Here is a 16,189-nt window from a genome sequence, read left to right as displayed (position 1 = left end):
CTCCACACCCAACACTGCAGGTCCCGGTCCCTGCTTGCAAAGATGTTTCTCTTGTTTTGCCTGCTGCTTTATCGCCCGTGTCGACAATAGTGCCCGGCACCCAGTGGGCTCTCAATAAAAACATGTTGAGTTAATAAATGGATCTGTTCATCGGATGGCATCGCCCCAGTGACGGTGGAACAGAATGGAAGAGGCAGTGACAGTCAGATATCCTTTGGCCCCTGTGGCACAGCCCCTGGCTGGACACTGCAGCCTCACCCCATCATTGAACACTGTGATCACGGCACGCCTGGGCATGGGGAGGCTTCCTGGCTCATTAGAGTCGGCAGAGAGCACAGTGAGTAACTGACCAGCTAACTGCCTCAGGGCCACGCATGGGAGGATGGAAACATCTCTCAGGCTGTCTGACCTTTGAGGGAAAGGAGCCAGACAGGCTTCCACCTACAGCAAAAGGCGCTCTCTGTTCCCACCCTCGGGCTCCACAGGCTACCCCCGCATCCGCCCCTGCAGCCTGGCACTGCAGACTCCTGTATAGAAACATTGTATCACCCGTGTATCAGCTGCCAGTCACAAGACACCAACCACTTGAAAATCATACCCAGGGCAGGGCCCCATGGCTCATGCCCGTAATCCCAGCACTTTGGGAGGCCGAGGAGGGCAGATTGCTTGAGGTCAGGAGTTCGAGACCAGCCTGGGCAACATGGTGAAACCCCATCTCTACAAAAAATACAAAAATCAGCCAGGCATGGTAGCATGTGCCTGTAATCCCAACTACTTCAGAGGCTGAGGTGGGACGATCATTTAAGCCCGGTAGGTAGAGGCTGCAGTGAGCTGAGATCAGGCCACTACACTCCAGACCAAGTGAGATCCTATCTCAAACAAAAAGAAAAGAAACAAGAAAATCATATCCTGGTGTCTGTCTGGGAGGGACAGAGGCTTTGAATTCCCTTCTCAGGGTGAGAAAGCTGAAGCCAGCGTGACGAGGTGGGAGACAAGAAAGCAGGGCCAGGCTCAGGATACAGGAGAAATCCAGGGCCTGTGTGGACCTGCCCCAGGTCCTGGTCAGGGGCTCCCAGGCACTCCTGCCTCCCAGAAGCAACGCACCCACCCCAAGGATCCAAAGCCAAAGGTTCTGATGTCTGGGGCTGGAATCTGGCTTCCCACCAGCACAGCCAGTGCCCTGCCTCGCTGACCCCAGATGCCTGTCATGAGAATGGTGGACTGCACCAGCCCCATCACATCCCACTTGGTCACCCCAGCCCCATGTGGCCACTGAGTATTTGCAATGGGGCCAGTCTACACTGACATGTGCTTTAAGTGGGAAATACACACTAGGGTTCACAGATTTAGTACCACACACACAAAAAAAGAATAAAATATCACCTTCATTATTTTATACTCATCCCATGTTGAAATGCCAAGATTTTGGCTATATTGGGTTAAAATATTAAAATGAATTTCACCTATTGATTTTTACCTTTTAAAACCATGGCTAAATTTAAATGTTTTAAAAGTAATTTAAAATTACATGTGGCTTATATTTCTGGCTCCCATTCTATTTTGACTGGACACTGTTGCGCTAAAAAATCTCCAGGATTCCTACTAGCTCACACTTCCTATGACCCAAAGACAGTGGTGTCCACCCTCAAGTGCCTGCTGGAAGCACCAGGAGAGTTTATTAAGCTTCGTCGGTTCCCAAGGTTCCCAAGGCTCCACGTCAGAAAGGCTAAATTAGGGCTGAGATGCCTGTGGGGGTGTCCCGTTCATTCTGACTTGCAGTCAAAGCACATCAAAGTCAAAAAGACCTCATTCTTCCCCCTGCCTCCATCCCCCTCCTCCTGGGCCATCTGGCCCCTGGGTACGGAAACACATTCAAGGTTGACACTGCTCCTCCCCAGCCTACACAATCACCTCTACCCTGCCTCAACCCAACTCTTCCTGATCCCCTGATATGCTGCCCCAGTGCCTGCAAGGGGCGGGCCACCCAGCTACCCACCTCACATACCCTGCCAGAGACCGCACAGTTGGGCAGCCATGTTTGAGTTATCAAGCAGGTCCGATGAAACTGGTTCGCCTGAGCCTTCTCTCTTCTGGCCAAGACCTGTGCCCTAGGCACTGGCTACTGAGACTAAACCCTGTCTCTGCCACTTGCAAGGCATGTGACTGCAGACCCTGCCCCATCTCTACAAAAATAAAAATACAATTAGCTGGGTGTGGGGGCACACACCTGTAGTCCTAGATACAGGAGGACCCCCTGAGTCCAGGAGATCGAGGCTGCAGTGAGCTATGATCGACCCCTGCACTCCAGCCTGGGTGACAGAGGGAAACCCTGTCTCAAAAAAAAAAAAAAAAAAAGAACAGGAGTTGGTCATGTTATAAATGTTGAGACATCTGGAATCAGTGGTTGGGACCCAAGCCCAGACCCTTCTTCCGGCCTCCTCTCCTCCCGGCCACAGTTTTCTCCCTGCATGGGGTTCAGACTACCCAGTCCCTCACTCCCCACATCCAGCTCTGTCACATCCTGCTGCTTTATTTTCTTTGTGGCAGTTAAACCACACTGTTCCAAGTATCAATTAGACTGCACACTCTGAGCAAGCAGGGACTTCTTATGTCCCATAGTATCTCCAGCACTAAATGTAATGCCTGACACATGGTAGATAATTGACAAATATTTAAATGAATGGAGGTCTGAATTCATCAGCAAACAATAAGATGACTGTGAGCAGAAAGTTTCATCAAGTTAAAACACGCCAGGTTTATTTTGAAAAGACCTGGGCGTCTAAGGCACAAGGGGCTTGCTAGAAGCTTATACTGGAAGCTGGCAGAGCCAGCACACTTTCTGCCAAATGCATGTTGATGAGCTCACAAGGACCCCCTTTCTCCCCAGGCAAATGATGTGGTTTCTGCAGAACTGGGGTTGTCATGTCCGACTGATCTTAACCACTTACCAGCTCCACGTCTGCTGTACCACGTCACTGATGTCAGACAATAAACTCCGTGCAGTCCCAGGAGAGCTGCAGGCTTGAGGACACCCTAATACCAGGAAATCTCCTTCCTCCCTACTTATTTCCTCCTAAAGAGGGTCAACCTGAAATGAAACCCCAGGACCAAGCCCCAGGAAGCGCAAGGTACACGTGGCCTCCAGGAGCCAGTGAAAAGGGCTACGGACTCAGACCCATGGGCTATTCCAGTCACTGGCCAGGTGACCTTGACAATCTCAAAAGCCTCAGATTCCTCATCTGTAAATTACGGGTAACTGCCTTTAGGTCAGTGGTGTTAAGGAAAATAATTGTGCATGTATATATATATGTGTGTGTGTATATATATGTGTGTGTGTATTGTGTATATATACGTATATATATGTGTATATATAAACACATGACCAAGTTATCACAGGTGTTCTGAGCCTCAAAACACACCCCAGTATTTCAACTTCACAACATTAGGTATGGGCCAAACACAGAGCGAGAACTCTGTATCTGGAAGGTGTCAGTGACACTGAGTTCTGCCCTCCCCAGACACATGGCAGCCCTTCTCCATTCAAGCATTGGCCCAGCCCATCAACGAGAGAGATCCACTGCCACTGGCCCCACCACGACCCCAACCACACTCAGGCTCCTCCTCCTGGCTGCTGGGTCCACACCATATGCTACACAGGACCTTGCGGCAGCCAGGGAGGCAAGGAGAGGCACTGCCACCCAGGCTCTGCCCTGCACTGAATGCAGATCCACCTACTGAGCCAGACTCAAGGGCTCACTGCTGGGGTTATGTGGGAGAAGGGGTGAGGAAAAGGAAGGCGACCACATTGGGGAAGTCACACTCTGTCTTTCCAAGTGCCGCACCTCCTAGAGTCAGCACCCAAGCCCCTGATTAATCGCTCTCCAAAGCAGCACCCCCATTCCAGAACAGACCTTTTCAGAGCTGGTCCACCACTCAGCAGGCACAGGGCTGCCAAGTTCTCAAGACATCATGCTTTGAGTAAGTCAGGCATAATGCACGTCATCAACAAATACTTGAATATATCAGCACTCCCATAAAACAACAACAAAAACAAGTAAGCAAAGGGAAAAGCAAGGGACGGACAGGATCAAGCAATTGCACTTCTGGGTATGTTTCCAAAATATTTGAAACCAGGATGTCAAAGAGATATCTGTACACCCATGTTCATAGCAGCATTATTGACTTCGCAATAGCTAATGTGGAGGCAATCCCCCAAGTGTCCATCAGTGGATGAACAGATCAACAAAATGTGGTCTGTGCATACAATGGAATATTATCCAGCCTGAAGAAAGGAAATTCTGCTACCAGTATGGATCAACCTTGAAGGTACTATGCAAAGTGAAATAAGCCAGTCTCGAAAAGACAAGTCCTGCATCATTCCACTTATAAGAGATACTCAAAGTAGTCAAACTCATAGACGCAGAAAGCAGAATGGTGGCTGCCAAGGGCTGGGGGGAGACGGAAATGAGGAGTTTTTGACTAGCGGGTAGGATGTTTCAGTTTGGCAAGATGAAGAGAGTTCTGGAGATGGATGGTGGCACATTCCGAAAGTGCTTAATGCCACTGAATTATACAAACAAAAACGGTTAAGATGGTAAATATAAGCTTGTGCTTGTGTGTTTTACCATAACAACCACCAAAACCATCAAAGGAATAAAAAAAAAAAAAAAAAAAAGCAAAGAACGCAAAAAGGCAATTCACAGATTCAACCCCAACACTTGATGGACATATGAAAAGATGCTGCAGCTCACTCATGACCAGGGAATACAGACTAAAACCAAGGATCATTTCCTTCCACATTGCTGGTAGAAGTACAAATTGACACAAAGGCTTAGAGGAGCACTTCACAATATCGAGTGAGGCTGAAGATATGCATATTTTACAATCTGGTAATTCCCTTTTCAAGTATATAAGTACAACCCACTCCAGGATATTTATCAGGCAGTGCTGCAATAGCAAAAAAACTGGAAACAACTATCATCAGTATAGCCATGGCTAGATACACTGTGCTACATTCATGAAACTGAATACTATACAGCCACGTAAACTGAAGAAATCAATCCATATGGGTCAACTGGGATAAACTTGAAGACATAAATATTAACTTTTTCAAGTCATGCCTGTAATCCCAGCACTTCGGGAGGCCAAGGCAGGAGGATTGCTTGAGCCCAAGAGATTGAGACCAGCCTTGATAACACAGCAAGATTTCATCTTTATTTAAAAACTAAAAAACAAAATAAACAACTTAGCTGGGCTTGGTGGCTTATGAATGTCATCATCCCAGTTCCTCAGGAGGCTGAGGTGGGAGGATCACTTGAGCCCAGGAGATGGGAGGTGGCAGTGAGCTACGATCAAGCCGCTATACTCCAGTCTGGGTGACAGAGCAAGATCCTGTCTTAAATAAAATACTAAAAGTAAAAACTTATGTTAAAAGGTGTTGCAAAAACAAAGTATTAGTCCAAAACAATACTATTTATGTGTGTAAACAGTGTGTGCTTGTGTGTATGATGAAAGAATAAAATACAGGTATACACCCAACTTCGAGTGATAATTGTATTCTGGGGAGATTGGGAAGAATAAAAGAGGTCACAGGGCATGTCTTTGGTTCTATACTTGTAATACTTTATTTCTTAAAGGAGAAAAATCTAACATCATATGAGAGATAATATTCCCATTTGTTCAACCCGGCAGATTATCACATGCAAGTCTGTTACATTAATATTTATATAGATGAAATATTTTCATATTAATAGAGATAGTGAAGAAATATAAATTGAGAAGCTAAACAAAGAAAGATGAATATATTCATCTACATAAAATGTAAGTGAGACAGCAAGTGCACGAGAGAGAGGGAGGAGTAGAGAGAAGGCAAATGAAACACTTAAAACACAACTGAGGCCGGGCATGGTGGCTCACGCCTGTAATCCCAGCACTGTGGGAGGCCGAGGCGGGTGGATCACCTGAGGTCAGGAGTTAGAGACCGATCTGGCCAACATGGTGAAACCCTGTCTCTACTAAAAATACAAAAATTAGCCAGGCGTGGTGGTGCGCACCTGTAATCCCAGCTACTCAAGAGGCTGAGGCTGGAGAATTGCCTGAACCCAGGAGGTGGAGGTTGCAGTGAGCCAAGATCGTGTCATTGCACTCCAGCCTGGGCAACAAGAGCAAAACTCCTTCTCAAAAGAAAAAAAAAAAAAAGACAACTGAAAAACTAAAGTACATTTGCAACCTATACATATCAGTAAATTCCCTGAGCCTATAACATGTTCATGTAAATTAGAAAGAAAAAAAAAAACAAGAAACCTAATTTAAAAATAGGCAAAGGGCTGGGCGCAGTGGCTCACGCCTGTTATCCCAGCACTCTGGAAGGCCAAGGTAGGTGGATCATTTGAGATACGGAGTTCGAGACCAGCCTGGCCAACATGGTGAAACCCCCGCCTCTACTAAAAATACAAAAATTAGCCAGGCCCACGTGGTGGTGGGTGCCTGTAATCCCAGCTACTTAGGAGGCTGAGGCTGGAGAATTGCTTGAACCCAGGAGGTGGAGGGTGCGGTGAGCCAGGATTGAGCCACTTCATTCCAGCCTGGGAGACAGAGCGAGACTGTCTCAAAAAAATAAAATAAAATAAAATAAAATAAAATAAAATAGGCAAATAACATGAATATTTACCTGAATGTAAAGAAATGAATGGCAAATAAGAAACTATGGTCATCTACATCTACAAATTCCAGCGTGATGGAGACATTGTATTTCACTCATCATAACAGCAGAACACAAGGGGCCTGAGCTCTCATGGATGTATAAGGAAGTGAAAACTAGGGCCACCTCGCGGAGGGAATTTGGCCCATGGCCAGAACTTCATTCTAAAAAGTTTCCTACATTTGCACAGAGACTTGTCTATCAAGATCTTCAACAGCACTTTTTCTAAGAGCTTAAGATGGAAAGAGGCCGGGCGCGGTGGCTCAAACCTGTAATCCCAGCACTTTGGGAGGCCGAGACGGGCGGATCATGAGGTCAGGAGATCGAGACCATCCTGGCTAACACTGTGAAACCCTGTCTCTACTAAAAAATACAAAATCTAGCTGGGCGAGGTGGCGGGTGCCTGTAGTCCCAGCTACTCGGGAGGCTGAGGCAGGAGAATGGTGTAAACCCGGGAGGCGGAGCTTGCAGTGAGCAGAGATGTGACCGCTGCACTCCAGCCTGGGCAACAGAGCGAAACTCCGTCTCAAAAAAAAAAAAAAGATGGAAAGAACTTGAAATCTACTCACAGGCAAGGAAACACTATGCAGCTGTGAAAAAGAGGGTGCAAACCTATGCCAAGTGCTGGTATCATCTAATCTCCAAAACATAGTGTCCACAGTATCAAAACTTAAGATGGGTGCAAAACAATGATATCCATATCTCCAAATGCACTTTCACAAAACAGTTACATGCATACCCAGATATGTCTGTACACGAATAGGTTTACTCAGAAGGATGCAAAACAAAGGCTATGGCCTCTCAAGAGAAAAGTCCTGGGGACCAGAGGTCTGGAATGAGAATGACTTATGCTCATATTCCCATCTGTACTGTTTACCTTTATTTTTTTATTTTTATTTTTTTGAGACAGTCTTGCTCTGTATAAGCCCAGACTGAAGAGCAGAGGCCCAGTCTCGGCTCACTGCAGCCACCCACCAGGCTGAAGTAACCCGTCCACCTTAGCCTCGCCAGTGGCTGCGACCACACGTGCATACTACCGCGACCAGCTGGTTTTGGAAATTTTGGAGAGCTGGGGTCTCACCACGTTGAACGGGCTGGTCTCAAACTCCTGGGCTCAACTGACACGCCTGCTTCTGCCTCCCAAAATGCGGAGATTAAAGGTGTGAGCCATCACACCTGGCCTGCTTACCTTTTTCAAACCGGTGACTGTGATACCCTTTCAAATAAAATTTGATTTAAAAAAGAGAGGAAGAAAAAAAAAATACTGAAATCTCACACTTGGATATGAATTCTGGACCAACCATCACTGCTGTGAGTGAGTGCGAACGGCCTTCCACGTCTCAGGTTTTCTTCTGGGTAAATGGGATTTAAACAATGGCACTATCTTGAAGGGAGGTTGTATGAGCAGACAATGTAGCTCCAAAGACAATTACTGAAATGGAAGCAGCCGATCTCAGACCCTAGAACACGCATCCCCTGCGCCTCTCACTGACAGGCCCTACTTGCCTACCTGTGTCCTACCCTGAGGACAGAAACAGCAGTGGCAGAGCACCAGCCACAGTATGTACCCTGCGCAATCACGGCCTGGCCAGGGTGGCAAGTGAGGCTGGGCTCCAGCCCTCCCCCTGCTTGCCAAACTGTATGCTCTGGTGCAGGGCTTCTCCAACGGGGCGGGGGAGAGAGAGGTCGGGGGGTGCATTCCCTTTCCTAATTTACAGGAAAGTGTTGTAGAGATTAGCAGCAACACCATTCAGAGCAGCTAACTTCCTCCTCTCCTCTCCTCTCCAAGTTAAAAGAGCACAGTGCAAAGATCTGGGTGTGCACAGGCCTGGGCATTGCCAGAAGCACCCCAGGGGAAGCTGGCAGAGCCACCCATCAATGTTTGTCTTTCTCCATGCCATTTCCCCTGTACTCACAACAATATCCTTCTCATGAGCAGGTGTGGCTTCTGCAGAGCTGGCTCCAGTCAACTTTTATACCCACTTCCTAAGTCCGGGACAGCTGGCCAGCCCTCTCTGAAGTGAGGTCACCCACAGGACTAACCTGTGTGGTCCCAGGAGAGCCACGGAGGTCACATCACTCCTTCCCTACTTGCTCCACAGAAGGGCTAGTGGAATAATACCCCTGTCCCAGCCCAGCCTGGGGACCCCAAGGCCTCCCCAGACCATGAGGCTGGACAGGTCAGCAGAAACAGGAGCCACAAGGCCTGCCGGCAGAATGAAAGCAGGGAGGGCACTGACTCGAGCACCGTGGCAGGAGAGAAACAGGGTGACACGCCTGCACTCATGGCGTTCACCCTTGGGGGACACAGACAGACAGCAAACAGGATATGGTGGAGATGACGGGACAATGACAACCACAGGACCACTAACACAGGGCATGGGGGCAGAGAGTAAGGGCCAGCCCTTAGCCACTGGGGGGTTAGAACCATGCCTCCGAGGAGCTGGCTATAAACCAGAGGCCTACATGAAAGGCAGCCATGGGAACATGGGGTAGGCAACAGAAGGTTCCAGACTGAGAGAAGTGCCCAAGACCACCCTGAGCTTGTTGGGTGCAAGGCAGGGAGTCCCATGCAATGGTAGACAGCCAGGAAGGAGAGGGAGTGCCAGGGCGGCCATGGGGACACATGGTATAGATGTCACAGGCCACCCTAACAGCTAAGATTCTACGTTTGGGTGTCATGAATGTCACCAGAGGGCATTAATAACAAAGAGTGACACCACTGGATTCACTTTTTTTGTTGAGACGAGGTCTCACTATGTTGTTCAGGGTGGCCTCAAACTCCTGGGCTGAAGGGATCCTCCCACCTCAGCCTCCCAAAGTGCTGAAATTACAGGCCTGAGCCACCACGTCCTGTCCTGAATTCACTTTTAGATCATCCCTGGGGCTGTGCTGCAGCTGCTGTGCATAATCTCACTCTAGTTTTCAACCAATTGATGGGGGAGTACTCTTTCATTCTCATTTACAGATGGGGAAACTGAGGCAAAGAGGGACTACATCGAGGGTCCTAAGACCAGACAGCTTGAAAATAGTGGAACCAGGATCTAAAATTCAGCCAGAACTACTTTTAATCCCTATACTCTATGCACCCATGAAATTTGGGATGAGCCATCTGGAGCTCAGAAACTGACCAGGTGACCCGAAACAGGTACTTAACCTCTCAGAGCCTCAGAGTCCTTGTCTTTTAAATGTAGATAACAGCAGCAAGTCCTCAAAGGTGTCCTGAGTCTCAAAACATATCCTGGTATTTAACGTCTGCAGCTTCAGCAGGGGCTGGGCACAGAGCAAGCACTCAGGACCCGGAAGGTGCCAGCGACACCTGGCCCTCCCCTCCCAGGCACAAGGCAGCCCCTCTCCATTCAAGCTCTGCCCCAGCCCAGCAAAGAGAGGGGTCCTGAGCCACTGCCCCCACTAGTACCACAGTCATACTCACCTCTCCTGGTCCATATGTGACACAGGACCTGCCACGGCCAGGGAGGCAGGCAGAGGCACTGCCACTCCCACTCTGCCCTGCCCCTGACTCAGATCCACCCACGGCCCAGCCTCAAGGGACACTGCTGGGGTGCGGTGGCATGTGGAAGGGGATGGGGAGGAGGCCCCTAGGGAGGTGGCTCTCCATGTCTCTCTCTCTGGGGGTAGCACTTTCTGGAGTTTGTGCCAGGCCCTGACCAGTTCCGCCCCATTTAGCCTTCCCAGAAGGGCTGGCACACAAATCCCTCAGCCTGACCAGACACCAGCCTCCTGTCCATGGTGTGCCCCACAGGCAGGCTCCCCACACCTGAGCGGAGTCCACTTCCAGAACAGTGCTCCCTATGCAGGTGACACACTGTATCCAAACCCCAAAATCCCCGAGCAGGGACAGCAAAGGTAACATTCAGCCCTGCGGTCCCCACACAGGTGCCACAAATTCCAGCCCTGCCCCACAGCACAGCCTCTGAATTCAGGCTCTTAGCTCTGGTTTTCAGTGCCTTGGAGCATCGGAGATCTGGGCTCAGAAACCCCTTTCCTCTGCCTCCTTCCGGAAGGAACCCTCATTCGGCAGGTCTTGCACTCCCACCTCCCCCACCAGAACATCTGCTGGGCACTGAGACGGGCACCATGGTCAGCCTGGCGCTTGATAAACAAGTTTCTGGAACTGTGCAGCTGAGGGTCTGAGGGTCCACACCTAAAGTCCCATGAGTCCCATTAGGAGCCAGCAGGGTTAAAGGAGTTGAGCCGGGGAGTAGCGAGGCAGGCTTGCCAGAGGGGAGGGCCCTGCACTGGAAGGGAGAGTGGGGCAGGGCCCCCAGATGAGGACTTGGTGAAGACGAGGGTGGGCAGGAAAAGCAAGCCCTCCAACCTGCAGCAGCCTGTCCCTGGGAACAGAGAAGGCGCCAAGAGAGTTCCTCTCCAGCTTGTCCCCAGCAGGGAGTCCACCCCTCAGAGTAAAGGTGGGCCATGAGGGAGGGAAGACGAGGGGAGGAGGGGCCCTTCTAGGTGTCCAGGGCCCAGGCTCTGCGCAATAGCCCCTCCAGTGAATCTGCCTGAACAGGCAGAGCTGCATCCACACTCAGAGCCTGATGGCACAGAGAGCCCCTTCCAGCAGCTCTCCGCTCCCTTCTGCTCACACAGGCCCTCCCATGTCAGTAACCTACACAGCCTTCTCCAGCACAAACACACTAGTCCATACTTAGGCACACTGAGTCACACACACACACACTCACCCCCCCACACACATACACCCAGCTCTCAGACCTCCTCCCCTCTGCCCCTGCCCCTCATAACCACATACAGCTTCCGGGGCTTGAGGGCCCCCCTAAACCGGGGCACTCTTTTCCCCCATTCCTCAGGGCTGGCCGAGGCTGGGCTCAGCTGCTGCCACTGCTCTACCTCCCTCAGGCCCACTGGGTTCCTCCCACCCCAGCTCTGGCTCCTGGAGACTGTGTCAGCTTGCAGGTCCCTGGAGCTATCACCAGGCAGCCCAGAGCCTCCACCCCAGCTCTGGCTCCTGGAGACTTTGTCAGCTTGCAGGTCCCTGGAGCTATCACCAGGCAGCCCAAAGCCTCTAAGGGGCAGGGAGTGGCTGTGCCAGCCCTCAGGGACCTCTTTTCTCCAAAGTCAGGGAAAGGGGAACCCTGGGCTCCTCGCCCTCTGCCCAGCCAGGCTCAGCTCCCAGAAAGATTCTGGCTCCTGACCGGAGACCCAGCCACAACTATGAGCCCCACAGGTGTGTTCCCAGCAGACCTGGGGAGTGTCCTGGGGCAGCCTGTGGCCGTTTGGCCAAGGGTACTGTAGAGCCTGCTGCCCCATGGAGGGCACTCCCTGGCCCAGCAACCATATAACACACTCACTGCCCTCTGGGCCCATCTCAGCCTCTCCGCACCTGTGCCTAGTCCCAGTGACAGGGACTGTCCTCCCAGCCCAACCAGCACCCAAATCCAGGAAGCTGCGAGGCCTTCCTCCAGCTGCCCCACCAGCCTGCTCACACTTTCTGGGCTCAAGCCCTGAGGCTTTAGCAATCTCACGGTCATCTGCACCCACACCTGGGGGAGTGATGGGAGGGACAGACTCAGGCCTGTCACGGCCTGGTCACTGCCTGGGGACAGAGGATTCCAGAGCCTACAACTTGTTCAGCAGGTCTGGGCTATGGCCCACACCCCCTTCTGCACACAGCAGCCAGCCCAGGGTCCCATGGAATACCCCGGGGCAGAGACACTAAATCAACTGAAGGCGGTGCCAGGGGTCATGCCAAGTGCCTGAACCCTGGCTTCTCCATCTTCTGGGAGGCCCCAACCACAGCCCTGGGGAATCTAAGGTCCTGGCCAGCGCCTCCTCCTCCTCCCAGCCCTGAGGAACCATCCTTGTTCTCAAGGTGGAAGAGCTCAGCCCTCAGTCCCCTGCAGCCTGGGATAAGACCCACCCTAAGGGCTGGTGCACAACCAGAGGCTCTTCCTAAGGAAGCCTGGTGCCAGAAAACCCAGACACTGAGGCACAAGTCAGACATAGAGCCTGGGAACACCCAGAAGAGCACGCCCCCCAGGGTCATATCCCCCAGGGTCACATCCCCCAGGGTCCCGGCCCCAATCGAAGCTGGGAGAGCTCAGAGCGCCCCCTGGCCCAAATCCTCCTGGCCACCCCTACGTGGCTATTTCCTTCAGCCCAGGAGAAGCTGAAGGGATCGTGGCCCAGGATCCTCCTACCCCCACCCCCGAGAACACACCAAGGCCTGGCAGCTCACCTGACCCTGCAGGGCTGCCAGTCCAGCTGTGCCCCAAAGAGAACATTCGCTTCTTGCTCTATTTGGACAGCTGCAGGGTCAGTGATGCTCAGCAGAGAACGTCTCATCACGGAGTAGGGCGTGCGGTGATCAGGGCCACAGGCCCTCTGATGGGGGTGGGTCAAGGCCAGAGCTGCATCCCTGGATGAGTGGGCTGGGAGGGGGCCCCGGAACAGCCTGGCAGGGCACAGGGACAAGCTGCAGTTATTCTGCCCCCCTGAGCACCACAAGAGGAGTGGTCAGAGGGGTTCTGGAATCAGGGCTGGCACCTGGCTGGAGGCAATGGAAGTCAGGAACTGATTCCCCTTTTAATGGCATTTATTCAGTTACAAGCTGGGGCCAAGGACCAGCCTCCGAAGTCCAGCCCAACACCTGACCTCACTTCACCCCAGACAGGTCCCACAGCCTCCTCCTCAGCCCTTCCAGGACTGGTGAGAAAGGTCCAAAGAAAAGAAGACAAAGCATCCACAAGCAGAGGTCGGTGGCTGGACTCCACCCTCCCCTCCCCAGGAAGCAGGAGGTAGAACTGGGAGGTCAAGAGCAGAACTTTCCCCTCCTGCTCCCACTCTCTGCTCCTCTCTGGCCCTCATCTCCTGCCCTCTCCTCCTGGTCCCTGTGTTCTATCCAGCCATCCCATCCTGGTGTCTCCTGGTTCCCATCTCCACCTCCTCCTCCTTCCCTCCTCTGCCCACAGCCCCCGGTTATGTAAGGGGCTTGGGAACACACAGAGGGAGCTTTGTTGTCAAACCAAATCCATATGGAGCCGGAATGCGTCACAGTAACTGGTGCCCATTTTCTCCACCCTGGCAGGGCTGGGACTCCAGGCAGGGAACCTCTACACACCTCTGTTTTGGGAGGTGGGGGATGAACACTGGGCCCAGGGCTCTTAGGCAGCTGAATGGGTGGCCAGGGATCAGTCTCCACTATGAGAGACCACAGCAGGGGAGCAGCTGGTCTCTAAGGCAAAGCAAAGCCACAGTGCAAAGCCAGGGTCTCAAAGCCAACAGAGGCAAGCTCCCGGCCAGGGGCAGGGCAGCACCGCAGCAGGCCTGGGGTGGGGAGGGGCTGTGCACATGCACAAGTGCACTCCATGTTCTTGTCTATGCAAGGATGCGTGGCCATATACCCTCTCACACACTCATCTGCACACTTCCAGGCATGCATGTAGAGACAGAAATGCACGCATCAGCCCAAGCACAAAAGGCTGTTGTGTGCTCACCTGGATGGGGGCTGAGTAAAAATCTCTCTGCTTTGGCCAGCTCCCTCCATTCCTGCAGATACCGCTGGGGCAAAGAGCTCTGGAGAGAAGAGGGTGGAGGTCACCGGTCAGGGAAGCTCTATCAGCCAGCTCTTCTTTGGAGATGCTCAGGCTCCAGAGAGATGAAATCCCACCTACCTGCTGAGGAGGTCTCTAGTGCTAGGGCGATTCGCTTTATTTGACAGGTCATCCACCAAATAAGAGTTTACAGACCTAATGGCACTATCATTGCCCTTATCACTGTCAGTCTTCTGGAAAGGCTGAATGGAGAAATGGCATCACAAAACTAAAATGAGCTAAATTAACAGAGTCAACTGGATTATCTTGGCCAAAAGAATTACCACCGACCTTTATGGCAAGAACATCAATCCCTAGGGGAACACACAAAGTGGCCCTTCACGAAATAAACACTGAACAACTTGCGCCTTTCATAATAGAACTTCATTTATCCAATGTACTGTTGGCTCTGATACGACTCAATCCTGCAAGGCCTTGATGTATTATGCCAAAGTATATTCCACCAGGTGAAGGAGGCTTTCTGTGACCTGCCTACTGATGATCCCACCTTCTGTGACCTGGAATCTGGAAACTGGGTCTTTTTTTTTTTTTTTTTGAGACAGTCTCGCTGTGTCGCCCAGGCTGTAGTGCAGTGGCACAATCTCAGCACACTGCAACCTCTACCTCATGGGTTCAAGCAATTCTCCTGCCTCAGCCTTCCAAGTAGCTGGGATTACAGGCATGCGTCACCACACCCGGCTAATTTTTGTATTTTTAGCAGACATGGGGTTTCACCATGTTGGCCAGGCTGGTCTCAAACTCCTGACCTCAGGTCATCCGCCTGCCTCAGCCTCCCAAAGTGCTGGGATTACAGGCGTGAGTCACTGTGCCCAGCCAAGACTAGTTCTTTTGTAAAAGACAGCAGAGAACAACTGCCCTTGAGCCCTGTTGAAAGAGACTACACCAGTTTCTTCTTACTATTCTCACTGTAGTAAAACATCAGGATCTTGAACCTTGGGTACGTGTTTCACAGCTAATGAGAGCTCTCTTAGACTTTCGGACTTGTCAACCCACATGTGATTTAAAATTAAGGATACCTGGCCGGGCATGGTGGCTCACGCCTGTAATCTCAGCACTTAGGGAGGCCGAGGCAGGTGGATCACCTGAGGTCAGGAGTTTGAGAACAGCCTGGCCAACGTGGTGAAACCCAATCTCTACAAAAAATACAAAAATTAGACAGGTGTGGTGGCAGATTCCTGTAATCTCAGTTACTCAGGAGGATGAGGCAGGAGAATCACTTGAACCCGGGAAGCGGAGGTTGCAGTGAGCTGAGATTGTGCCACTGCACTGCAGCCTGGGCAAAAAGAGAGAAACTCCGTCTCAATAATAATAATAATAATAATAATAATAGAAATAAAATTAAGGATCCCCAAGAGAAATTCTTCCATAAAAGTAGATGATATCGGCTGGGCACAGTGGCTCATGCCTATAATCCCAGCATTTTGGCAGGCTGAGGCGGGAGGATCACGAGGTCAAGAGTTCCAGACTAGCCTGACCAACATAGTGAAACCCTGTCTCTGCTAAAAATACAAAAATTAGCTGGGCGCAGTGGTGCGCACCTGTAGTCCCACTACTCAGGAGGCTGAGGCAGGAGAATCACTTGAACCCGGGAGGCGGAGGTTGCAGTGAGCCGAGATCGTACCACTGTACTCCAGCCTGGGCAACAGGGCGAGACTCCGTCTCAAAAAAAAAAAGTAGATGATATCACGAAATAGAGCTTTCCTAAGACAATGAAATAAGCCTCCATGTGGCTCCCTTCCATTGACTCAGACTTGTTTTTGTTTGGTTTTAGCACAAAATGTTCACACTTTTATTTTTGTTAGGGAATTTCATTATTTAAACTGAATATCCTCTAAGATCTACTGCTCAACACGAAGCCATTCTCACTACTAAGCAAAGCAACTGCTGGCTACGTCAT

At 51.1% G+C, this 16,189-nt stretch overlaps 1 protein-coding gene across 10 annotated transcripts in view; it reads right to left on the bottom strand.

Annotated features, from left to right (window-relative positions):
- ST3GAL4 (ST3 beta-galactoside alpha-2,3-sialyltransferase 4) overlaps positions 1-16,189 on the bottom strand; it is a 61,413-nt gene that overhangs the window by 20,109 nt on the left and 25,115 nt on the right. For 3 of the 10 annotated variants that reach the window (XM_033206183.1, XM_033206182.1, XM_033206185.1), the window contains exon 2: positions 14,176-14,254. The exons of 6 other annotated variants lie outside the window; for them this stretch is intronic. The gene's annotated coding sequence lies outside the window, so the exon portion shown is untranslated. Of the gene's footprint in view, positions 1-10,133; positions 10,218-14,175; positions 14,255-16,189 lie in introns of those variants that run through there. One more of the 10 variants, XM_033206192.1, reaches the window with a different exon arrangement.

The sequence above is a fragment of the Trachypithecus francoisi genome, unplaced genomic scaffold, assembly GCF_009764315.1.
Source record: "Trachypithecus francoisi isolate TF-2019V2 unplaced genomic scaffold, Tfra_2.0 Lachesis_group8, whole genome shotgun sequence".
Lineage (NCBI taxonomy): Eukaryota > Metazoa > Chordata > Mammalia > Primates > Cercopithecidae > Trachypithecus > Trachypithecus francoisi.
The sequence above is the reverse complement of the archived record's forward strand: the minus strand, read 5'-3'. Positions and strand labels throughout refer to the sequence as shown.